Source organism: Dermacentor silvarum, chromosome 3, assembly GCF_013339745.2.
Source record: "Dermacentor silvarum isolate Dsil-2018 chromosome 3, BIME_Dsil_1.4, whole genome shotgun sequence".
Lineage (NCBI taxonomy): Eukaryota > Metazoa > Arthropoda > Arachnida > Ixodida > Ixodidae > Dermacentor > Dermacentor silvarum.
The window spans coordinates 96,852,611-96,879,106 of NC_051156.1; the positions used below are offsets into that span (position 1 = coordinate 96,852,611).

Sequence of the window (26,496 nt, forward strand, 5' to 3'; positions counted from 1 at the left end):
ACAAATACTTGAGGCGACCTTCTGCCACGCAACAATAATCATGATCTGGTTTCCTAGCGTTTCATCTCTTGAAAGCTCATCGCTCGGCGCCACCGCGTTGATGCAGTGGTTACGGTTTTCGGCTGCTGACACGAAAGACGCGGATCGATCCCGGCCGCGGCAGTCGCATTTCAATGGCGGCAAAATGCTAGAAGCCCGTGTACTGTGCGATGTCAGTGCACGTTAAGGAACCGCAGGTGGTCGAAATTTCTGGAACCGCCCACTACGGCGTGCATCATAATCACATCGGGGTTTGGGCACGTAAAACCCCAGCAGGTATTCAGATGAAACTTTTATGTGTTTTATGCGTAGGGTGTCTTTTAAGGAGTTGTCGAAAACCCGGCGTCGAAGAGGATGGGAAAAAATGTCACGTGGCCCTATGGAAATGCATATACCCGATCACGTCTGGCGCATACCTCGCTCCATACCCAAGTGCGCGTTATGCGGGTATGCGCCACACGGGGTTTTACATGTAGCGAAAGCCTATCATTTGGTTATGTATAACCTAATGTGTAACTTAATGTACAACTCAATGCATGACTAAATTCGCACCAGGCTTTCGCCTTCAAGTGTTACAAAGAATGTAACGCCGAGCGGAAGTTTAAAAAATTGGCGCTCGCCATATTCATTGCGCCATTCAGGCGCAAGTTGGAATACGCTAGCGCAAGACAGGGGTAATTGGAGATCGCAGGGAGAGGCCTTCGTCCTGCAGTGGACATAAGTATAGGCTGATGATGATGATGATGATATTCATATTGTCACGAGCGGCGATCCTGTGGTCGGTGCTTGGACGATGACGACGACGACGGGTGGTTTTTCTGGTGTGCACGCGCTCCCCTGAACGATTGCTGCAGCGTTGTGCGCCTTACCCTGTAAATATATCCATTCTATATATATTCTCCCCGTAACATCTTTGGTGGAGGTGCGGGATAAGGCGCACAACGCTGCAGCAATCGTTCAGGGGAGCGCGTGCACACCAGAAAAACCACCCGTCGTCGTCGTCATCGTCCAAGCACCGACCACAGGATCGCCGCTCGTGACAATATCAAGAATGCCGACGATGGCACAATGCTGCCCTGACGAATAGTTTTGTACATCGTTGCCAGTCATTGAAACCATGAGTAGCAACGACACAAACAAGCGCCACGCACAAATAAACACACACGCTAGTCCGCCTATTTCCGCAGTAAACGCCGAGAGGTGGCGCCTGGTGTCGAGAGTTTAGGAGCGCGCCCATAGCCTGCGTGGCACAACCTATTAAGACACTGATAAGCCGAAATAACTTGTTCCAGATATATCTGCATGACTGACTAAACATGATCCGCTCTAGAACTAATTAACTCAGCCGACAGCTTTCGTGAATGAAACGTAATAGCTTAGTGTCACCTGTCGCACATGAATAACGAGGTCTGATCGAGCTATTCTGGTCGTTTAGTAATACCACAAATGAGTGATTTTATCGGCGGTCACGCGAGGCCATCAGCCTCTACGGCCATAATGAGAAATTTGACACGTGAAGTCACAAAGGTTTCAAAACGTATGACTATTTATCACTGTTTTTGCGAGTTGTTTGCAGACTCATCTCAAATCACTAGACAGTAAGGTTGGAGACATGCGACGCGGCCCAAATTGAAGTGACATTCAACTCTTCTTATCAAGGGTTACTTTGCTTACTTGTCGACCGATACATTTATGCTATTAGACATAGACCCGACTGTCAGGTGCCAGTTCTGCGCCGTGTACACACTGCAGTGCATTTGCATAACTCAATCACGGCTGCTACTTCGTGTCTCACCGTGCTACAAAGGAAACATGATGAATGCAAGTCCAAACTTCACAAATAACCTTCATTTGCTGTAACAGATCAAATGCTGACAAGCTGTATTCTATGGCAAAGAGGTCACACGAATTTTAAGCCGCATGTGCCGTAGTTCGGGCAGGTATAAAACGCGAGTTCGATCTACATTTTACTGACCACTTCTAGACAGAGGACCCGCTGGAAACAACGGAGCGTCAGCTATTCCGTAGGTGAGACGTTCACCACTTCTCAAACCTTCAATTCGCTAAAATTGTACAGGGTGTCTTTTGTGGGTGATATTTTTTAATCGCCTGTGGCATATAGCACAAGCTTACTTTTTGGAATGGAATTGTCTAAAACGTGGACATAATTTGCACAAGAAATCAAAATGCATATTAAAGCAGGATTTTGGTAACTATTCAATAATTTATATTAGTTTGGGCCATAGGTTCACAAGTCACATTCACTTCGAACGAATTTTAAGGATGCCGCAAGTTTGTAATTTTGCTTTCCCAAAGTGCGGAAAAGAAATGCATTGGTGTTCGACCTATTTTTCAGCGTCGATAATTAAATAGGCGATGAAATAAATAGACGAAACGGAACAACATTTAAAAAGTTTATTAGTAAAGTGCTGTAAATTTGTCGATCACGCATTTTAATTTGTTAAGCAAGTGCAGTCAACCTCTTCGAGCAGTCCAACACCGCGAAGTGAATACAGAGGCGCCTATAATACCCGCATATCTTCCTGTTATCAAAAGTGTTAGGAGCAATTATGCGGACACAAATGGGAAAATCTACGATCAGTAGCGCACCCCGACGGTAATCAGCGTTAGCGCGGCCTAAGCCTTGCCTTTCTACCGAAAGAGGCGTTTGGAAGCGGCTCCAGGCGTGAAATACGTTATAGCACAAAACGCCAGTACACAATACACGGAAAGCGGACAAGAATCGGCCTTCGAAACGCCGAAATAAACAAAAATGATGCGGCGAAGTCCGGAACAACTTTTAGGCTTACTATATATAACAATTGGAAAAACACTGATTCAATCTCCTCCAGCGGCGTAGAAGTAGCATCTCCAACTAGGCACATTGCGGTGCCGGGTTCGATTCCACGTATTGACTCATTCATTTCTTTCGTAAAATTCTTCAGCGACAGTTTCTACACTTATGTCAGACAATAGCCAATGACAGCCAGCTGTGCGCCCCCGCTCGACAACCTTATCTATTGCACCGCCAGGTCACGCGTATAAGAAAGCTTATTATACATTGCGTTTGTTCTGCTGTTGTTACATGCGCCAGCTTGCTCCTCGCGTTCCCTTTTCTCTCAAGTCTAGATCTGTTTTCAAATCAAATAATAATACTAATATTACATGAGCTCTGAAGCGCATATAAGAACGGTGTCGTTAGCCCAATTAAACGCGTGACCAGACTGTTCGACGCATCCGGCTGTGCGGCTGCAGCGAGGGCACTCTGTTCCCTTTCATCTTCCCGTCACAGGTGTAATGAAGTGGCGAAAAATCGGGGTCCAATTGCACCATTGCTCTATTTGCGAGAAGCACACGTTATCAGAGCATCGCGTCGAGAGGCCTTCAATGAAGTAGGTTTGCTCGCTGTGAAAGCGTGCATCAACGCTATACGTAGAATCAGTTGCCATAATTCTTGCAGCAATGTTGAGCACGCCTATTTGCGCTGCCTGCGCCGACTGAGGCAAGCTACACCGCAATGCACACAAAATCATCACTAATGTGAGGGAAGCATGTATTCAGCGTGTTTTTGCTCAACGTATCCTGACGTGAGACAAGCAATAGGCAACAAAATGTGGTACTGAATGTCAGAGAGAACATACAGTATCTATCGAACATGAGCGTAATGGAGTTCTCATTTGTGAAAGAAAAAGAACGATATATTTTACACAAGAAGCAAACAAAAGATATAATGCCAGTCATATTGTGATGCTGGAGTGGTCATGGATCGGGGACAACAATCTGATTCGATAAGTTTCCTTCACGCTATGTCATTAAAAAGCATCTTTCACTACAGCACCGGGTACAACAATCTCGAAATTTTGGGTAGATGTATACGCGCGTATAAGCTTGTCGCAGTGTTGAGGCTCCGGAATATTATCCCCGGACAAAGATAGTGTACGTGTGAAGAAGTTTTAATGACGCTGTTAAAAACCGGTACCCACAGACCGGGGAGGTAGTGTGGACTTGGTGGTATGGAGCTTGACCATCATGGAGAGTCACAGCTAGAGACGCGAGACGATCCGCGTAAGGAGTAACTAGTAACTTTTAATTATATCTTTATGGAGAAGTCAGCTCTACAAGCTACCTGACAGAGAGCGACACACCGTCTAATTTGTGCTCAAATCTGCTGATGGCTGAAGTCCCTTGGCGGAGGCTTTTTTAGAGAGTCTGGAACGCTCTCTCTCAGGCTCATCACACGACCGCGCTTTTCATGCTTGTGGTCAACGCTTAAAACACTTAAGACCGTTCAACGGATTTTCTAACCACCCCTGACCCAGCAGAGCAGAGGCACCGACACGCACACGCGCACATACTGTATACCGCCGGCATTTCCCTCCCCGAGGAGAAGAAAGAGGGAATGCATACACGAATATCCACCGTCCCGCTCGCTGAAGGGGAAAGAACTATGGAGCCTACGCTGACATCCGCGCGTCATGCGAGCAGTGGATGCGTGGCGCGAATGCGAGCTCAAAGGTCAACGTCATGTCGCGGGTGCGGTCTCCTGTGCGTTTTTCAACGGTTGCGGGTGGCTCGGCGTATTTGGAACGCCCGGACTATCGCCGCGCCTTTGGCGGTGCGCCACAAATTGTTAAGCACACATGCCCGTCTTAACAACACGCTTAGAAAACTGTGTAAGGCGTAGCAATATATGGCGTTTGCGTGCAACGCTGTCTGTTTTTAGGGATTACTTGTGCCTGTAGAATACATGACGAAGTTCAGCCGGTTTCTCAAGTTCATCAGCTATCTCCAAAAGACACCAAAGCTTATCGTATGAAACACACACGCAGCCTAGTTCGTGTGGTGCGATGTGTTTCAAAAAGTATTTTTTCATCCGCAAACAAAACGGTCTGGACCTTCTCCTGTCTTATTACTGCATACTTTTGCCACCTGACTTCTCGTTTACAAACAAGTATAAGCTCGTGCATTGGAGAATTTAGGCCCATTAGCGTGCTTTCAGTACTGCTTAAACTATTCACCAAAATAATGTCCACTGGAGTAAGGGCAACACTTGACTTCAGTGAACCAAATCATAACTCAGTACCTGGAGTTGCAAGTTAGGAGAACAACCAGGGTAACATCCCCAGAATATCGTTAAAGCTTGTCTCTTTTTCTCAATCAATCAAGAGAGCAGGCGGGCTGGATGAGCCGATATTCTACAATGGATACCATAAATATAATCAATCAGGTTAATGAGAAAACTCCCGAGTAAAATTAATTTATCTATATGGCTTTCATGGATTGTGAAAATGTATTTGATTCAGTAGAGATACCTGCAGTCATACAGGCATTGGGTAATCAAATATCGCAGGAGGAATACGTGAATATCTCTGGAAATATCTACAAAGGTTCCAGAGGTACCTCACTTCTCCACAAGGAAAAGTAGAAATCACATATCAAAAAGGGGTCGCCCAAAGAGAAACAATCTCTCTAATGCTATTCACTGCAGAAATGTGCAACACTGGGCCAGTTGGTTAAGTGTGGTTTATAAAAAAATGTGGTTGATCCCTCTTATATAGGAATCGGTATAGAACACGAAAGTGAAACGTGTCTTCACAGAAGTAGTGTAATGTTTATTGCACATTGATATATAATGTCTATTGGTGTTTTGTGGCTAAAGCGCCCTTAGGCGTTGATGCACCCACGCTGACGCCTGGTGGCACGTCTCCTCCATCACGACTACCAACGTCGATGACCATGAGCAACCGTCGTGCATATGGAAGCTGCACTACGCTGCACACGCTAGCACAACGCGAAAGACGAAGCACGTAACTGACACACTAATACAACGCGCAAGACAAAGCACGTAACTGAATCGTCACCGAGTCAAATCAGCGCGTACAGCGCGTCGTAATTGCAGCCTCCGCGATCAACTTCAGAAACATTTTCAGAGCTAATTGCGGAGGCCACGCTCCGCTGTGCTGAGTACGGTGAACGCCACCTAAGTGGCGTTGGTAGTGCTTCTTGATGCCAGCGTCCCTTCGAATGCTGGCATCGAGGCGTCGTAGTGCTGAGACCACCGAAGCGTTCACTGTCGGTGCGCGTTAGTGTCATAATGCAGTACTTCTCTTTTCTGCTCGTAGGCGGCGGCACCGCCCCGAGCAAGAGCGCGGGTACACGGAGGAGTGTTAGATATATAAGGCGCGTCTGTGTAGCTCTCTGCAAATGCGTTTGTGGCGCAATGGGTTAAACGCTCGGCGATCTATCGTCGCGGACCGAGAGGTCGTGGGTTCGATTTCCAAATTTTGCATGTTTGTGGAACTTTTTCTTCTGGTTTCTTTCTTTGTATTATGTTCTATGACGTATTTCCGTGACGGAAATACGTCAGTGAAGTCTTGGTGGACCCCGGCATAAAACACTTTCGTGTTAAAAAAAGTTGTCGCAGTTTCACCTGAAAGGCGAAGCATCAATTGCGATAGCAAATTGTAGAGAGCTATACGGAGTAATGATCGTAGCTTTATCAGCTGTATAAACTTGGACATGCAGCAGCACCGGCAACACACAGATCTGTTGTCGACGCCGGCGGCGTTTTGCCCGCGTTCGCACAAAATGCGTGCGGCGTTGGTGACTGTTCCCGGAGCCTCTGATATAAATAGGCACTTCGTGCGCAGCCAAACGTCGCCTGCCTTCCCTCCCCCCCTCCCCCCACGGCCTTTCACGCGTCGGAAGAAGGCCCATTTGCTCTACATATAGGTGATTGTAAAGGAGGAAAGAGACGCCCACTTCTGCAGCCCTTAAGGGAGCACGGCGCAGAACGCGCGTTTGTTCGCCGTGCGTTCACTCCCCGTGAAAGCGCGCGTCCCTCACGCCCTTTCACTCGCACATACAGCGTTCGGCGGCGCGCGGCGACGATTTCATCTCTATTGACGTCATACGGAACCTCACGGCGACGGCGACGCCGACGGCAGAAATCTGCTTTGGAGTGTCCATATAATTGCTATCGCAATAAAAGTGAGAACAATGCTAAAACGACGACACACAGCACAAGAAACACACCTCAATCGCCGACTAACAACTGAAGGTTTATTGCGGTGGAGCAATATAAAATAAAAAGGGGGCTCCACTGCAATAAACCTTCAGTTGTGAGTCAGCACCTGGGGTGTGCTTCTTGTAGGTGTCGCTGTGTGTCCGCTGTTCTCACATATTTATACACAATGTTGTGCACTGCATGCTTAGAAGTAGTATGCAAGCTAGTAGACTGGGAAAATTTAGGAGTGAGGATCAACAGCGACTATCTCCACAGCCTTCGGTTTGCCGATGACATTGATATCAAGATTAATATGCAGAAGACAAAGGTATAGTTCAATAGGCTGGCAAGGGATCAAAAGTTATTGATCGCCAGTCAGCATCCAGAGTAATAGTAGATGTAGGCTTATGTAGGTTAATATGCCACCGGGGACTCTGATTTAAAATAAATAAAAATGTCGCAGTTTCACCTGAAAGGCGAAGCATCAATTGCGATAGCAAACTTGTAGAGAGCTTTACGGAGTAATGATATTAGCTTTATCAGCTGTATAAACTTGGACATGCAGCAGCATCGGCAACACGCAGAACTGTTGTCGACGCCATCGGCGTTTTGCCCGCGTTAGCTCAAAATGCGTGCGGCGTTGGTGACTGTTGCCGGAGCCTCTGATATAAATAGGCACTTGGTGCCGCAGCTAAACGTCGCCTCCCTTCCCTCCCCCACGGCCTCTCGCGCGTATGAAGAAGGCGCGTTTGCTCTACATACATGGTGGATGTAAAGGAGAAAAGAGACGCCTACTTCTGCAGCCCTTAAGCGAGCACGGCGCAGAACGCGCGTTTGTTCTCCGCCGTGCGTTCACTCCCCGTGAAAGACGCGCCACTCGCGCCCTTTCACTCGCACATACAGCGTTCGGCGCGCGGCGACGATTTCATCTCCAAATGACGTCATACGGAACCTCACGGCGACGGCGACGGCGACGCCGACGGCAGAAATCTGCTTTTGAGTGTCCATATAATTGCTATCGCAATAATAAAGAATAATAATATAGGGTGAAGTGCATACGGCGGGTATTAAAAAGTACTAACTGGGAGCTAACCAATGTCGCTTAAAAGAAAAGTGCACAATCTTTGTATTCTAACGGTGCTGACATGAGGCAAAAAAAACTTTGAAGTTAACAAAGAAGCTCGAGAACAAGTAAAGGACCATGAGAACAGCGATGGCACCGTTAACGTTACGCGTAACAACTATAAAAGATATTAACATTTGTCATTTTCGAGCGCTGAAAGTATTTTGGCACGACACTCTAGTTACGTACGGGGTCGACAGCTATATTATAAAGCAAAAATAAACAAATAAAGCGAGGTAGCAAAAGCAGTTTGAAATATTCGCCGCGGCAGCAAATCATTACGGTGGTTCACATTACTGGAGCGACTGTGATCGATTAGGTGAAATATGCTCCGTGGTCATGCAGCGGGACCCACAATCAGTAAGGAGCAGGATAAAAAAGTTGTCGCAGTTTCACCTAAAAGGCGAAGCATCAATTGCGATAGCCACTTTGTAGAGAGCTATACAGAGTAATGATATTAGCTTTATCAGCTGTATAAACTTGGACATGCAGCAGCACCGGCAACACGCAGGACTGCTGTCGACGCCGTCGTCGTTTTGCCCGCGTTCGCTGAAAATGCGTGCGGCGTTGGTGACTGTTGCCGGAGCATCTTATATAAATAGGTAAGTGGTTCTTGAGGGAAAGGGAAAGGTTGGCGCTATCTTCTGCAGCCCTTGAGGGAGCACGGCTCAGCGCCGTATGCCGCAGTTAAACGTCGCCTCCCTTCCCTCCTCCTCCCCCCCTCCCCCGCGGCCTCTCGCGCGTCGGAAGAAGGCGCGTTTGCTCTACATATATGGTGATTGCAAAGGAGGAAAGAGACGCTTAATTCTGCAGCCCTTAGGGAGCACAGCGCAGAACGCGCGTTTGTTCTCCGCCGTGCGTTCACTCCCCGTGAAAGCGCGCGCCCCTCGCGCCCTTTCACTCGCACATACAGCGTTCGGCGCGCGGCGACGCTTTCATCTCCATTGACGTCATACGGAACCTCACGGCGACGGCGACGGCGACGGCAACGGCGACGGCGACGCCGAAGGCAGAAATCTGCTTTTGAGTGTCCATATAATTGCTATCGCAATAAAAAATCCGGCAGAACCCGTCTCACGATTTCCGTCAAAGGTAATGCGTTTAGCTATCAAGCAATGCAGCGAATAAGGGTATTCCTGAGATCACATTTATTTAACATCTGCAATAGACATTCGGATACTTTCTTTGTATTGCCTATATAAGATATAAACTATCTCCGGAATCACTCGAGACGATATCTCCGGTATCACTCGAGCGCCGACGATAGAACGATGACGACAGAATAGCGTCGATGGAACAGCGAAGGCGGCGTGAATACGTAGGTTAACGAGGACACTGTGACGATGCCGACGTGAAGACGATGGGATGACTAAAGTGAGATGACGAAGTCAGAAATGAGGACGATGGAACGACCACGATGGCATCACGATGACGGTAGGACCACGAATGCGTGACCACGACTCTATGAAACAACGCGTTGATAACGATCGCGCCGTGACGACGTCGCATGACGAAGCTATAGATTGACGACGGTGAAACGGCCACAATTGCATCGCGATGACGGTGTGACAACGAATGCACGATGACGGTATGATGACACCGGCGTGACGACGCAGGCGTGATGAGATTCGGATGACAAAGCTGGAATTACAATGATGCAACGACTAGGACGTCATCACGACCATCAGCATATACCTAGTGGCCCACAACGTAGGCCACTGTGTCAGCGTAGAAGGCGTGATGAGGATTGCATGGCGACAGTCATAAAAAATGACGAGTTCGGAATGATGACGATGGAATGAGCAGTATGCTATGGCGAGCCATCAGCGTTTAATCAACGATAACGAAGTGACGCTTAAGCACGGAGCTCCTAGAGCCGCGCGCGAGAGCCAGAGATTGAACAAGAAATGACCGGGCCAGAGCGTTCGGTGATTTCGTCTGCGTTCGAACGATGAGTAATAAAGAATGTGGGAGACCATAAGCCACACGTCATCCCACAATGGCATCCCGGCCATAAGCATGACGATGAATCTGTGACGCCGACAGCATGACGAGAGCCGGATGAGGAAGCTAGAATGACGGCTTTGTAACGACCACGACGATATCACGACGATGGTACGGTGGCTAGATAAGGGCTTTAGGCTAGATGGGTAGGTGTGCCGACCGGCGCGTCTGGAGCGTAGTTCACCGCTTCTCCGCGTCATGAGAAAAATTGGCGCTGCGGTCAGTAGAACAGTTCCACAGCGCGCGTCTTCTGCTACAGGGGGCTGGCGGTGACCAAAAAAAAGAAATAATAAAGCTCGTATTGCAACAGTTGTATGTCGTCTGTTCGTGTCAATTTCAAAGGTGAAGAGCTCCGCGTCTCTCGTACTGTTTGCGAGTTCCTAAGCGACGTGGAATCTTCCAGGTAGGAAAAATGAACGGCGCGATTAGCGGCGGCATTGATCGACCAAAGAAGACCACCAAAGAGAATTTACTGCTTAGCTCCGAACTGCAAGTCGGGCTCTAAATTTGTGAGAAAGACAGCGGGAATGTTCAGATGTCTGATAGCGCAAATGTTCGCCTTGGGCTGCTGAGTAGCTTGCTCAGTATCGGCGAGCAAGCCGTACACCGAAAAGCGTACGTCGATGAGCTCCTCGACATTGGAAATTTGCGAGCCGCACATGAGGTGCTCAGCGCCTGCGACATCGAGCACCGCTGCGTTGCTACAGGGAAAAGAAAAGTGACTCCAGGCTTATATTCTATATAGCAGGCTATATAGCAAGGAAGTTCCAGCAAAGAACCAAGTGCTCTGATTGCTCAGGGGCATTACTAAATTCAACAGAATGAGTAAGTAGGTCAGGGCTGTTGTTCCCTCCTGAAGCACTAAAAAACTGGTAGCATCGTTCGAAGACGCCTTCAAGCTGTGTTTCAGTTTAAATGAGTTACGATCGAAGGAACAGTATCGCCGACTTTGCATCCTTTCTGCAGCTGAATCCTTCGAATTTGATTGGCTGTGAGCGGCACAAGAAAGAGCTCACAAAAGATGTTGTGAAGTTCTATTCAATTACACTCCTTTACTTTCTTGTCAAGGGCAAGAACAGGGCGCGCGAAAACAACAGGGAGAAGAGGAATCACCTGAAGCGGAGGCATGTGCTGTGACTAATGTTACGATGTAGTGGACCAACATTGCGACCTTGCTGGCGCTAGGCTGTTTATGTTGGTGCGTCTGCTGACTCAAGTTGTGGGAGCCTTTCTTGTATTTTATGTTTATTCATGAATCTAGCCCCATACGTATTGCTTTATTTCATTGCAACCAAACAGTGAACCATGTGCACTTACCAACACAATTTGTCTCGTAACAATTTAAAAACCGTAACTGAGGCAGCAATAAACACAATAGCTGTATTTCTCGGAAATGAAACATTAGAACCTACTAAATATCACGTAAACACGTTTTCATATACCATATAAAACCACTGCAGTATTGTTTTATGCATGAAAAAAAATGCATCTACGTATTTATTGCAATGGGCTGAGCGCCGCGTTTATGCCAATAAATGTGACCAATCGTCAAGCTAGAAAATTGATTTCAGCATTGTGTGTCTTCTGAATAGACGACAGTAACAAATTCCCTATTCTGGTTTTGCTAACGCTACTCAAAACGGCATTGTATAACGCGTACTTCAAAGCTATAGCAGAGGCAGCGATACTATCGAACACCCTGCTTGTCTACACAGGGCAGCTCAGCTCAGCCATTATACTGTCCGCAGCGCCACTTCTTCGTCATGATGCGGGGAAGTGGGGAACTACGCTCGGTCGGCACACCTACCTGCCTAGCCACCGTAACGACGGTATAAAAATGAATGCCTGACGAAGACGCAATAACAGTACAGGGGGGAGGACAATGGTAATACGAGAGTCGAGTGGTCAAGCTAAAGTGACGACGACTAGAACGGCCACAAATGCATCACGATCATCGTGTGAGAACCTGTGTATGACGACTGTATGATGACGGTGGCATGACGAGAGTGGGATAACATAGCTGGAATGAGGGCGATGTAACGACTACGTTGGCCTCCGGACCACGAGCACATACATTGTGGCGCAAGCTGTTAGAGCAGTTGGACCACTAGGTAGACGTAGTTGGCGCGACGAGGACGCCATGACAAGAGTCAGATGACGAAGCTGTAATGAGGACGATGGAATGATCGCGATATCATCACGACCATGATAACATACCATCACCATAGCTTGAAAAAAACTAGGGTTGCTATGTGAGCACGAGAGGCTTCGTCGATAGATAGATAGATAGATAGATAGATAGATAGATAGATAGATAGATAGATAGATAGATAGATAGATAGATAGATAGGTAGATAGAAATAGGTAGATAGAGATAGGTAAATAGATAGCTTAAAATGCCAGAATTGCCAACTAATGTTAATCGCATCAAAAATTGTTCCATAATGTGGCATCAGGCTCTGTTGTTGTTCTAAAGACGACTGAACCATGGAACTGCCGGTTAAATCGCTGTGATAATGGGCATCTTATAATGCGAGCATGTTAGGTAATTACGGCCGACGTTTAATGTGTCAGCATATTTTTGGTCGAGTATGATGGATCCTATTTCACACTTCCAATAGAGCATGCATCTCACTAAGCAAATAAAAAAAAACTAACAAGCCGCATCCTCGGGAAGTAAGCTCACGAAAATTTTCAGCCGCACGTGCACTAGTCTGTTTGTGTATAAAACTCGAGTGCAGTCTAGGATACTCTGAGTTCTGCCGAGAATAGGACTGCTGGAAACAACTTTTCGAAGGAAAAAAGGTGGTAATTTCGAAGGTGAGAAGTTCATCACTTCTGAATTTTGGTGTACCTCACTGCAATTGCTTTCGGGCTTATTGGTGGGAAGCTGTCATACTGGAAATCAACTTAAAAACAGGCATAATACCAAAGAAACGATTCCCGTGCCGTCTGTTTCTCTAGCCTTGGTTCTATGTTTGACTCGAGCGGCTTGCCGTATCTCTTCTCAGGGAAAAGAAATGCGACTACGGCTGTCATATCAATTAATAAATTTACTGTAAGAAGCAAATATACCGTCTACACTTCATTTTTTAAACTTACATCTGGTATGAATTATATCGTTGTAATGATGAAATAATTATTGTGGACGTTGAGACAGTTTAAGTTTTCGCCCGCAATGTAGCAGGCCAGGAAAGCAACAGGGCATACATTAGACTGCTTCTTAAGACGAAAGTGCATTTCGAACCAATCGAATAAAATTCGAATAGATTCGAATGAGTAATACGAATAGATTCTGGCGGTAATAAGTAAAAAAACATGTCTTTACTACAATATCCTTGCCATGTTCAAATAAGTGCATAAAATGAAGAAGTAATTTCTGCTGGCACAAATACATAAACATCGTCAACAGGCTGTTGGGGCTTGGTCATTATTTTAATGTGACTTCCGTTATATTTGCTTTAACTATTTGGCTATTCCCGACATACAGTTAAGTTTTATTTACAGTTAATAGGTGCATTGTATGCGATTAAAAGTAAATTTCTTGGAGACATCGTGCTTTTAAATCTCAATCTTTACAGGATTCACAGATCCTGAAGTTCAGGTATAAGGAAGAAGTAATCATAGTCAGCCAATTGCATTTCATTTTACCCCTATGACCAACCCAATGAATATCGTCATGTTTGAGTGTTTAAGCTAACGACTCATCACATGGGAACAGTTTTTTTTATTCGGCCTGCATATACATTGTGCACTCTTCCGACGCAGTTTCATTGACACTATTTTTTTCCTAGTAAAACTGACGCATGGCCAATTCGGGAAGCGTTTTTATTGAAACCTCTTTGTTCCGCGCTTGGGAATCGTAAACGCGGGCGACTTGTAAGTTTGAAGGGAAGAAACAAAAGCTCAGAACAAGCGGAAGATCATTTCAACAGATGCGGTGATCAACGATACCGCGAGCAAAGCCATCGCGAGAACACACGCTGAAGCGAGAGCTATGCGTGGCCATCATGTTCGACAACGCTATCTTTTAGCGTACGTAGACATTGGCTGCGGTAAGTTACTCAAAGGGTGTGCATTGACGTAGCGTGCATAAACTGCGGATACTTATTAACGTAAGGGGCCTGCACAGTGAGAACGCTAGGTTTTACGTACGTAATGCGTCTACGTTGGGTTGAACCCACAGTGTATGCTTATTGGCTATGGTGTTTGGCTGCTGAGCGCAACGTCGCGGGATCAAATTCTGGCCACGGCGGCTGCATTTCAATGTGGGCGAAATGCGAAAACAACCGTGTACTTGGATTTAGGTGCACGTTAAAGAACCCCAGTTGCTTTAAATTATTCCGGAGTCCCCCGCTAGAGCGCGCCTTAAACCAAATCGTGGTTTTGGCTTTTGAAACCGCATAATATAACGCTAATATATTGGGGTGCAAACACTATGTCAAAACTCTCTAATATCACGCTACAGCGGAAACAAGAAACTCAGGAGGGTTCACATAATACAAAACGATGAGCGTGAAGTAGCCGTGAGAAATTTATTTGTCGTTGCATTTCTAATTCCCAGTTTTTCGATACCAGAAAGACATGCAGCTGAAAGTGATGATTGTGGGCCTGGCCATCTTTGGACTTATTGTGGCAGGTGAGTCATGTTGCTTCTCAAATAAGTAGAACTCATCATTGAATCTGGCATCGAGTAGTCTTGACAGTGTGCCCTAGGTGTTACGATACCTGAGGTGCACCTGATAGAAATAATGAACTGCAATAAAAGATTTTAGTTAGAAAAAGAGAGCTTGAAAGGTGCCGGAAAATTATTTTACCGCGATAGCGTGAAGGACCCCGTGTCGCAGAAAATCTGAGGTCGGCGCCGACGTATCGTGAGCGAAAATTGCCTTATATATTAAGGTATATGTATATACTACGCCTTGCTATATGACATGCGGTATATGCAGGCTACATTGTCACACCATTCTATTGGTAGATTTGCTCATACCTTGTCTTACATACTTGGCAAAGTAATTCCTCGGAATTTGGAGAATGACAGCCCAAAAACAAATGTAATGAAAAAACCCTGACAGCGCATGCCTTTATAGGTAAATCTTCACAGACTGAAATATTAAGAGGGAGAAACGAAACGGAAATATAAAAATTTTAAATTTTTTGGGTGCGGCCGTGCACTACCTCCGAGTTCGGCCCATGCAAGAGGCCGCGTTTCTACCAGAAAGCTCGCATCGTGCACAGCGTTCGCTACCAGCATTTCCCGGTAAACATTACGTTCGCATAAGCTGCAGTTGCCACGAAGCGTGAGAAGGAGTCAGGGATCTTTGAATGTTATCGTGTTCCACTCTTAAAGGCGAAGCTTCAGCGTCCTCCAACGTGCGCTGCTACCAAACGCCTTTTATGAATCATTATGATTCCTTGATCACCTTTAACGTTCCCATGGTGACGTCCCCAGCAGCTCACATCCTCGCCATCGCTACAGTCGCCAGCCTATTTCTTGTCCACTGACCAAGAGAGGGTCCTTTCAGAGAGATTTCCTGTTATCGGTGCCCAGTTCCAACTGATCAATTCATGCGTCCCCTTTTCTGTTCTCTGCTGTATTCTACGGCGCTCTACCTCTTTCGGGGCAAGTTTGGTAGTGTGAAATACCTGTTCTACGCACGCTAAATCACCAATATGCAGGCACTGCCGAAACTGATCAACAAGCAGAAAGTAAGGGATGTCCGAAATTACAACGTAGAAAAGATTGAGGAAGCAGTAAAATATGGACACAGCATGACATCAGTGAGAAGAAAACTTGGCATAGGACAAGGCAAAATGTATGCAGTGAAAGATAAGCAGGCTAATATCATCAGCAATTTCGTTGACAAAGTAAAAGCTGCGAAGAATTATATACTGACCTGTACAGTTCCCAGAGCAGCCAAGCTACTTTCATTCGAAGTGGTAATGAACAGGATACAGAGGCTCCTTCTATAAGTAATGATGAAGTTAGAAGCGCCTTGAAAGACATGACCAGGGGAAAAGGCAATGGAGAAGATGGAATAACAGTCGATTTAATTAAAGATGGACGATATATCGTGCTTGAAAAGCTTGCGGCCCTTTATACGCAATGTCTTACGACTTCAAGTGTACCTGACAGCTGGAAGAACGCCAACATTATACTCATACATAATAAGGGAGACGTTAAAGAATGCAAGAATTATAGACTCATTAGCTTGCTTTCAGTATTGTATAAAATATTTCCCAAGATAATTTCCAATAGAATCAGGGCAACTCTTCACTTCAGGCAACCAAGATAACAGGCTGGCTTCTGTAAGGAATAATCTACGATGGATCATATTCATGTCATCAATCAGGTAATAGAGAAATCTGCAGAGTACCATCAAGATCTCTATATGACTTTCATAGATTATGAAAAAAGCATTTGATTCAGTAGAGACACCAGCAGTCATAGAGGCATTGCGTCATCAAGGAGTACAGGAGGCGTACGTGAATAACAATATCACGTAACAATAACTTGGCAAATATCTACAAGGATTGCAGAGCAACCTTGGTTCTCCACAAGAAAAGTAGGAAGTTACCTATCAAGACAGGGGCCAGGAAAGGAGGCACAATCTTTCCAATGCTATTCACTGCATGCTTAGAAGAAGTATTCAAGCTCTTAGACCGGGAAGGCTCCGGAGTGAGGATCAGCGGCGTATATCTCAGCAACCTTTGGTTTGCTGATGACATTCTCCTATTCGGCAACAATGGGGACGAATTACAAGAAATGAATGAGGACCTTAATTGAGAAAGTGTAAGAGTGGGGTTGCAGATTAATATGCAGAAGACACAGATAATGTTCAATAGCTTGGCAAGGAAAAAAGAATTCAGGTTTGCTAGTCAGCCTCTAGAGTCTGTAAAGGAGTACGTTTATCTAGGTCAATTACTCACAGGGGACCCTGATCACGAGAAAGAAATTTACAGAAGAATAAAATTAGGTTGGAGTGCATACGGCAGGCATTGCCGAATCCTGATTGGGAGCTTACCAGTGTCGTAGAAAAGAAAAGTGTACAATCATTGCATTCTACCGCTGCTCACATATGGGGCAGAAACTTGAAAGATAACAAAGACGCTCTAGAACAAGTTAAGGACCGCACAAGGAGGGATGGAACGGTAAATGTTATGCCTAACGTTAATAGACATGAAGAGAGTGGTGTGGATCAGAGAGCCAATGGGGATAGCCTATATTCTATTTGACATTAAGATGAAAAAATGGAGCTGGGCAGGCCATTTAATGCGTAGGATGGATAACCGGTGGCCCATTAGAGTTACAGAATGAATACCAAGAGAAGGGAAACGCAGTCGAGGACGGCAGAAAAGTAGGTGGGCTGATGAAGTTAGGAAATTTGCAGGCGCAAGTTGGAATCAGCTAGCGCAAGACAGGTGTAATTAGAGATCACAGGGAGAGGCCTTCGTCCTGCAGTGGGCATAAATATAGGCTGATTGTGGTGATACAGGCACTGTCGGTTAGGCCATCAGGCACCATGTTTTTCGGCCAACTCTTACCGTTATTACACCCTCTATATCTTAACCTTAGGCTATCGTCTCTGTGAACTCCCGGAAAAGAGCCTATGTTTTATTTACAAATTCTAGCAATATTTCGTTTATTCTTCTCGTTCCTGCTCACCGTGCTTCTCACTAACAGTTTATATGTTTAACAGACTAAAAGTGCAGCATTTACATGGCCATATCAATGCATCTAATAGATCATTCTTCCACATTGGTACATAGAATTGGAACGAATTGCCAAAACAGATAGTTAAGGATGGCAATCCGCCAAAATGAAGCCATTTGCTGAGAGCCTACTTGCAAAAATAATTCATTGTACAAGCACCTCTACCATGCTTAAGGTCCGTCATACTTTCAATGCCCACACCCTTTACCACTTGCGACAAGCACATGTTTATGTGTTATTTCTTTTATGTTTTTTTCTGTAATCATGAATGTTGATTTTATTTAAATTCAAGCTCCCTCCACATCTAATACAGCAAAAGAAGCTCTAAAGGGACGATAAATAATAATGACGATATCCGGCCAAGAACAGCTTTATAACTGCCTTATTGTGGTTTGTCTTGCGAACTTGTGCCGCTCTTCACCTGTCTTCTTTTTCTAGAGAGCGGTGCCATGCCTGCCGGCAGCGTCAGTGAAGCCGAGGCTAGGGCTGATCCCGAGACTGCTGAGCGTGCCGAGCAGACCAACGTTGAAGAGGCACGCATCAGTGAGGCATGCCTTAAGTCCCTCTGCGGGTAGTTTCCTCACGGAAGAAGGTGGAACGTTTGAAAGAACGTGTCTTGTCATAAAAGCATGACCACCCCGCAAGACTTTGAAAGATTTTGCAGTGCGCAACACCAGATCTCAGTGTCGAATATGAGGCCGCTGCGGCTGACTGTTGCATGGGTTTGCGCAAATAATAAAGCTACTTTCTAACAAGAAATCAAGCTGGAGCTTCGACATTCATTAATTATTGATAATAAAAGCGTCGCCCTTGGAACCCCACCGACGATTGAGCGTGCAGACAAAAAAAAAAATACTAAAAACAGAGACCTTTCAGGTAACATACCCCACTTTTTTAGCCGTTGATATTGTCACGTAGTAGTGACGCTGAAGAAAACAGTCGTAAAACTGTGTACGACGAAACTGGTTGTTTATTGGGCGAACCTGTGCCCACAAAAACAAGGTACACTCAAAGCACAACGATAGCGGCGAACACAGTCGGCGATCGTCGAAAATCTGATCAGCGGCGAAACGCGTCGGCTTTTATACCTGAGTCATCGAAGGTTCTAGATTAATCCCTGATGCCCGCGTGTCTTCCAGAAAGTTCTAGACAATTCACGTCGGTCACACAATCAGATAACATAAGCGTCGGTGAAAACAGGCAACGGAAAGAAGCATCGATAACGTTCTAGAAACTTCCGATACAGGCGCGTCCTGCGCCGAGCGATAACGTTTAACATTTGTTAGCCGGCGGAAAGCGGCCACCGGTGATAGATAAACATGTATACGTGTCAATACCCTCCCCTTAAAAGGCATCGTCCCGATGCTACAAACACGAAAGCGAAAACAAAACCACGCGTACAGAAAGGGACAAAATTAACAAAGCAACAAAAAATATAAGTTCGTCAGCGGGCGTAGAAAGGCTTAAGACGCACCACATGGATGACTTCAGGCCGTGCCCGGCGCCGCTGTGATTGCGAAATGCCGTCTGGCACGACCTCATAGTCCAGTGCGCCAATACGTCGGATTATCTTATATGGTCCGAAATAGCGACGCAACAGTTTCTCGCTAAGTCCTCGTCGGCGAATCGGAGACCAGACCCAAACACGGTCGCCGGGCTGGTACTCGACGTAGCGTCGTTGAAGATTGTAGTGTCGGCTGTCGGTCCTCTGCTGGTTCTTGATGCGCAGGCGGGCGAGCTGTCGACCTTCTTCGGCACGCTGCAAATAAGTGGCAACGTCGAGATTTTCTTCGTCAGCGACGTCCGGTAGCATGGCGTCAAGCGTCATTGCCGGGTTCCTTCCGTAGACCAGGTTGAACGGCGCCATGTGCGTCGTTTCTTGCACGGCCGTGTTGTATGCGAAGGTCACGTACGGAAGGATTGCATCCCACGTCTTGTGTTCGACGTCGACGTACATTGCCAGCATGTCGGCGATGGTCTTATTTAGGCGCTCGGTGAGGCCATTCGTCTGCGGGTGGTAGGCGGTGGTGCGGCGATGGCTTGTCTGGCTGTACCGCAGGATGGCTTGAGTTAGTTCTGCCGTAAAGGCCGTGCCTCTGTCGGTGATGAGGACTTCTGGGGCACCGTGACGCAGGAGGATGTTCTCAAAGAAGAAACGGGCTACCTCGGCGGCACTGCCTTTGGGCAAGGCTTTTGTTTCGGCGTAGGGGGTGAGGTAGTCCGTACCCAGCACCTCCACCAGATGTCACGTAGAGGTGACGCTGAAGAAAACAGTCGTAAAACTGTGTACGACGAAACTGGTTGTTTATTGGGCGAACCTGTGCCCACAAAAGCAAGGTAAATTCAAACATAACGATAGCGGCGAACACTGTCGGCGATCGTCGAAAATCTGATCAGCGGCGAAACGCGTCGGCTTTTATACCTGAGTCATCGAAGGTTCTAGATTAATCCCTGATGCCCGCGTGTCTTCCAGAAAGTTCTAGACAATTCGCGTTGGTCACACAATCAGATAACATAAGCGTCGGTGAAAACAGGCAACGGAAAGAAGCATCGACAACGTTCTAGAAACTTCCGATACAGGCGCGTCCTGCGCCGAGCGATAACGTTTAACATTTGCTAGCCGGTGGAAAGCGGCCACCGGTGATAGATAAACATGTATACTTGTCAATATTATACCAGCGATGATGCCAGACACTCCTACTAGATATACAAGAGAATAAAGGGGGCTCATGGAGTAGGAAACGAAGCGATCAAAAGTGAGCGAACGAGACAAGCCTCGGCTGTGCGTACACGCTTAAAAGATGGCACTTGAGTTCGTTGTCTCCTTCCTGTAGAAAAGACGGCATGTCTAAACGTTGCCTTTGCGCTGAGGCTATATACGCTTCTTCTCCCACTATTTCTGAAATCTTGCGAAATGCGTTGACACCATTGTGATGCATGAAACAATCGATTCGGCTTAAAGACAGAGAGATGAAAAAAGTACAATTCGGAATGGTCAGTTTAACTTGAAAAGAAACCGTAACTTGCTAGCCAACACTAGAGAACTGGGGAGGTCAGTAGTAATATAAAACAACGAAATTACTCCAGAAAGCTCGCTTTGGGATTTGTCAAATAATGCGTAAGCATTGGTTCCAGTGGTATATATATATATATATATATATATATATATATATTGTCGCAACATCAAAAACAGAGGTCGCACATCACTGATCTAGAGGGGCAGCAGTAGGTCGCCTTTTTAATACAGGGCGCTACGGCGATTTCTTCGTCACTGCGCCTTGATAACAATGCTCATTCATACCTGCATTCTCCTATTCTTCAACGGAGTACAGGTGTGGCATGTGCGTCACTCCGAAGGAAGCATCGTCCTGATGCGAAACTTAAGCGTATGAGGGCGGTGTACAAAGGCAAAGAGTAACGCACGCAAAACATTACAACAAACCACAAAAAGAACAAACGAAACTTAGTTCGGCAGATACGGCTTCATCCGCACCACATGCACCACTTCGGGTAAGTGCTTGCGGCGACTGGAGCTATTGTCACTGTCAGGAACGACCTCGTAGGTCACGTCGCTCAGGCGTCGGATCACTCTGTACGGCCCAAAGTAGCGTCTTAGCAGTTTTTGGGAAAGTCCACGACTGCGTATGGGTATCAAACCCATACTTTATCGCCGGGAGTGTAGAGAACGGACCTGTGTCAAAGATCGTACCGTTTCGCATCTTAGTCTTGCTGATGGCAGAACCGTACGCGGGCAAGCTGTGTGGCTTCTTCGGCGCGCTGAATAAATTCGTCAACATCGGTAGGTATGTTGTCACACTCACGCGGCAGCATGGCATTCTAACGTCGCGGTTGGCTTCGCGACCGTGGACCAATCTGAAGGGTGTCCTTCCAGTAGTTTCTTGTCGTGCGGTACTGTATGCGAACGTTACGCAAGGCATAATCTGATCCCAGTTCTTGTGTTCCACGTCTAAGTACATGCGTAGCATGTCTGCGAGGGTCTTATTAATTAGGGTGCTTGGTTAGTCCGTTGGTCTGGGGATTATGTGCGGTTGTTTTTTGGTGGCTTGTACCACCAGGGGCCGTGGTGCCAATAAGTATGATAATAGAAATAATAAAATGGGAAGCGGAATGCAGCAATAATAAAACACAGAGCACTGTGGGGCCACAATAAGTATGAGGTGCTGCGTTGAATCTGGAAAGATGTAATGGTGCCAGCGCTAACATTCGCAAATGCCATTATATTGCTACGCGCGTGTTGTATTTGGTTGTTTGAACAAGGCGCGCGGGCGCCATCACTCGAGAAAAGAAGAGGAAGAAGGAGCTGGGCTCTCGGTGTGAATCTAACCGCTGAGCGCTGGAACCACTGTTGTAAATACAACCTGTAAATAGCTGGTAGTCTTACTGACTCATCCTTCGCGTAACATTCTGGTGGAGGTGGAACGTTCCCCGTCCTCGCCACGGAGCTCCGAAGCGGCCGCACCGTCGTCTTCTCAGCCATGGCTTCCGATGGAAACACCTCGTCGCCACCTACACCTGCGGCACCAACCACAACGTACGTTACGGTTCCTAGTCTCCGTGATCCTGGGACATTCTCCGCCCAGAATGGCGTTGACGTCGACGCCTGGGAAGCCCTTCTCAGTAATCACAGACCATCATGCGCTGTGGTGGCTTTCGTCGCTCAAGGATCCTACTGGTAGGCTCGGTCGTTGGGCTCTCCGACTACAAGAATATCCCTACAAAGTGACGTACAAGTCGGGACGCCAACACCAGGACGCAGATTGCCTCTCTCGCTACCCAGTCCAAGACCCGACCTCTACGTCTGATACTGACACCGACGCCTGCGTTCTCTCCGTTTTTCCACTGGTCCATGTCGCCGACGAGCAGCGCCGTGACCCGTCCTTGCGTATCATCATTGACCACCTGGAATCGTCACTTGCCGACAGCTCCCTTCGCTTATTCACACTTCAAGATAGCGTACTCTACCGCCACAACGTTCACCCCGACGGCCCAGCATTACTCCTTGTGATCCCTAAACACCTTCGCTCGGCTGTTCTCCACGAACTTCACGACCTCCCCACTGCCGGTCACCTCGGTGTGTCACGTACCTACGACCGGATCGCCGACGCTTCTTTTGGCCAGGGCTTGCTCGCTCTCACACGTAGCTGCGTGTGAGAAATGCCAGCGACGCAAGACACCGTCGACGCTCCCTGCTGGGTACCTTCAGCCAATTGACATTCCCGCGGAACCATTCTTTCGGGTTGGTTTAGATGTACTCGGTCCTTTTCCTCTTTCTACCTCTGGGAACAGGTGGATCGCTGTGGCCACAGATTACGCCACGCGCTACGCCTCAAGTCCCTATATAAGAAAAGTACCGCCATCCTTTGACAAATGCCGCTTCGCTCTCTCCTGTGTTATCCTGTATCTCCTATCGGACGATGATAGCGCGCGCTTCTCACTTCTTTATATTTTCTTTTTTTCCGCCTCAGAGCCACGTTGAAAGTCCTCTGCGCAGCCGCAGTCGCCGGTGGTGGCGGCGGCGCGCGCCCGGCCTGAAAGCTTCAACGTGGACTTTCTATGTGCGTCACCGTCGACTTGGCTTTCGCAAGCAAAAAGTAAAGAAAAAGCAAGCGCTTTAGGAGAGGAGGCGGCGGAGGAAAGAGTAGATGGCGGTACTTTTCTTATATAGGGACTTTAGCTACGCCATCATCCGAGCGCTCCCTACAAGCTGCGCCACAGATGTTGCCGATTTTCTTCTACGCGACGTGATTTTATTACATGGAGCTCCGCGACAACTTCTCACAGACCGTGGCCGGACATTCCTGTCAACAGTTATCGCGGACATCCTGCAGTCCTGTGCCACGAGGCACAAGCTATCCACGTCATACCATCCGCAAACGAATGGCCTCACGGAGCGTCTTAATCGCACTCTCACAGACATGCTCGCGAAGTATGTGTCTTCCGACCACACTGACTGGGACCTCGCTCTACCGTTTGTCACCTTTGCGTATAATTCCTCGCGCCACGACACACCCGGTTATTCGCCATTTTCCCTTCTGTTCGGCCGAGAACCAGCACTGCCCCTCGACACAAGCCTCCCTGTTCACGCAGCACCCACCAGTGAATCTGCACTTGACGCCGTCGCCCGCGCTGCCCACGCAAGGGAAATTGCCCGTGACCGCCTTGTGTACTCCCGAGAGAGCCAACGGCGTTTGTACGACCAGCGACACCACGACGTGCACTTCCCGCCTGGTTCTTTGGTGCTTCTATGGTCTCCGTCGCGTCAGGTCGGCCTGTCAAAAAAACTGCTGTCTCGTTACACAGGCCCCTACCGAGTGCTACGTGCCGTGACTCCCGTTACCTACGAGATCGCCCCTGACGCCCCATCTGCTTCCCAGTCCAGTGATATCGTGCACCTTACACGACTGAAGCAGTATCACCCTCCCAGTGATGACATTTAGACGCTCCGGGACGTCGCTTCTGCCGCCGGGGGATTATGCTACACGCGTGTGGTATTTGGTTGTTTGAACGAGGCGCGTGGGCGCCATCACTCGAGAAAAGAAGAGGAAGAAGGAGCTGGGCTCGCGGTGTGAATCTAACCACTGAGCGCCGCAACCACTGTTGTAAATACAACCTGTAAATAGGTGGTAGTCTTACTGACTTGTCCTTCGCGTAACAATATGCTTAAAATCGGATATCTTGTTGGGTTTGGAAGTTAACTAAAGATCAGTAGGCCGGTTGGCTTTGGGAGCCCACGTTAATACCACAAATGAGGCAGTGTAGGGTGACATGAGTTGGGCCTCGTTTGAATTCGGAGAAACACATAGCAAAATTATTTTCTAAGAAAGGCTCAGGAACATGTACGAAAATAAATGGGCGTCTAAAGTGCACACGTATCTCTACATGAAAAGCGTGGACACAGAATGGAGGAAGAGGTCAAGGAATTTGGCAACCAAGTACAGGATAATCGAAGCTGTAAATAGACAACCAGGAGTCATCAGAAAGAAAGTGAGAGAAATAGAAACCGTGAATTGGATGCAAAGAATGGAAACAAAAAGGACAATGGAGATTTACAAGAGTGAGAAGAAAGAAATTAGAAGGGAAAATCTGTACGATAACACAAAGAGCAGTGCCTTGCTATTTGAGGCTCGAGCCGGTTGCCTAAGGACCAAAACATACCGGAACAAATATTCGGAACTAGATAAGGCATGTGTAAGCTGCAGTAAAGATCCTGAGACCACTCAGCACATCCTAATGGAATGCGACGGGATCCACCCAGCGAGAACCGTAGGTAACGTGCAACTCCCAGAAGCGCTTTGGTTTAAAGTGGAAGGAAACATCAATAGATCAGCCGTAGAGATAAGCAAGAGACGATTAGAGTACTGGTGGAAATAGGTGGCGTTGGTAGTGCTTCTTGATGCCAGCGTCCCTTCGAATGCTGGCATCGAGGCGTCGCAGTGCTGAGACCACCGAAGCGTTCACTGTCGGTGCGCGTTAGTGTCATAATGCAGTACTTCTCTTTTCTGCTCGTAGGCGGCGGCACCGCCCCGAGCAAGAGCGCGGGTACACGGAGGAGTGTTAGATATATAAGGCGCGTCTGTGTAGCTCGCTGCAAATGCGTTTGTGGCGCAATGGGTTAAACGCTCGGCGATCTATCGTCGCGGACCGAGAGGTCGGGGGTTCGATTTCCAAATTTTGCATGTTTGTGGAACTTTTTCTTCTGGTTTCTTTCTTTGTATTATGTTCGTGTACATTCTAAGCTGACGTATTTCCGTGACGGAAATACGTCAGTGAAGTCTTGGTGGACCCCGGCATAAAACACTTTCGTGTTAAAAAGCAGGGAAAAGATGGATACGGCCTGATCTCTTAAAATCGTAGGTAGCGGTACAAGGTAAATTTTGCGAAAGAAAAATAATGAGGTATATAAAAAAAATTGATGCTTCACCTGAAAGGTGAAGCATCAATTGCGATAGCAAAACTATTGTAGCTTTATCAGCTGTATAAATTTAGACATGCAGCAGCACCGGCAACACGCAGAACTGTTGTCGACGCCGTCGGCGTTTTGCTCGCGTTCGCACAAAATGCGTGCGGCGTTGGTGACTGTTGCCGGAGCATCTGATATAAATAGGCACTTGGTGCCCCAGCTACACGTCGCCTTCCTTCCCTCCCCCCCCCCCACCCCCAAGGCCTCTCGCGCGGCAGAAGAAGGCGTGTTTGCTCTACATATATGGTGATTGTAAAGGAGGAAAGAGACACCTACTTCTGCAACCCTTAAGGGAGCACGGGGCAGAACGCGCGTTTGTTCTCTGCCGTGGGTTCACTCCCCGTGAAAGCGCGCGTTCCTCGCGCCCTTTCACTCGCACATACAGCGTTCGGCGGCGCGCGGCGACGATTTCATCTCCATTGACGTCATACGGAACCTCACGGCGACGGCGACGGCAATGGCGACGACGACGGCGACGCCGACGGCAGAAATCTGCTTTGGAGTGTCCATATAATTGCTATCGCAATAAAAAAAAGTTGTCGCAGTTTCACCTGAAAGGTGAAGCATCAATTGCGGTAGCAAACTTGTAGAGAGCTATACGGAGTAATGATATTAGCTTTATCAGCTGT

At 47.3% G+C, this 26,496-nt stretch overlaps 1 long non-coding RNA gene across 1 annotated transcript; it reads left to right on the forward strand.

The window, feature by feature from the left end:
* Nucleotides 1-1,967: 1,967 nt before the first annotated feature.
* On the forward strand, nt 1,968-18,645 carry LOC125943900 (uncharacterized). The gene is made up of 3 exons (XR_007465978.1): nt 1,968-2,067; nt 14,751-14,811; nt 18,325-18,645. It is a non-coding gene; the product is annotated as an uncharacterized LOC125943900 (long non-coding RNA).
* Nucleotides 18,646-26,496: the final 7,851 nt, after the last annotated feature.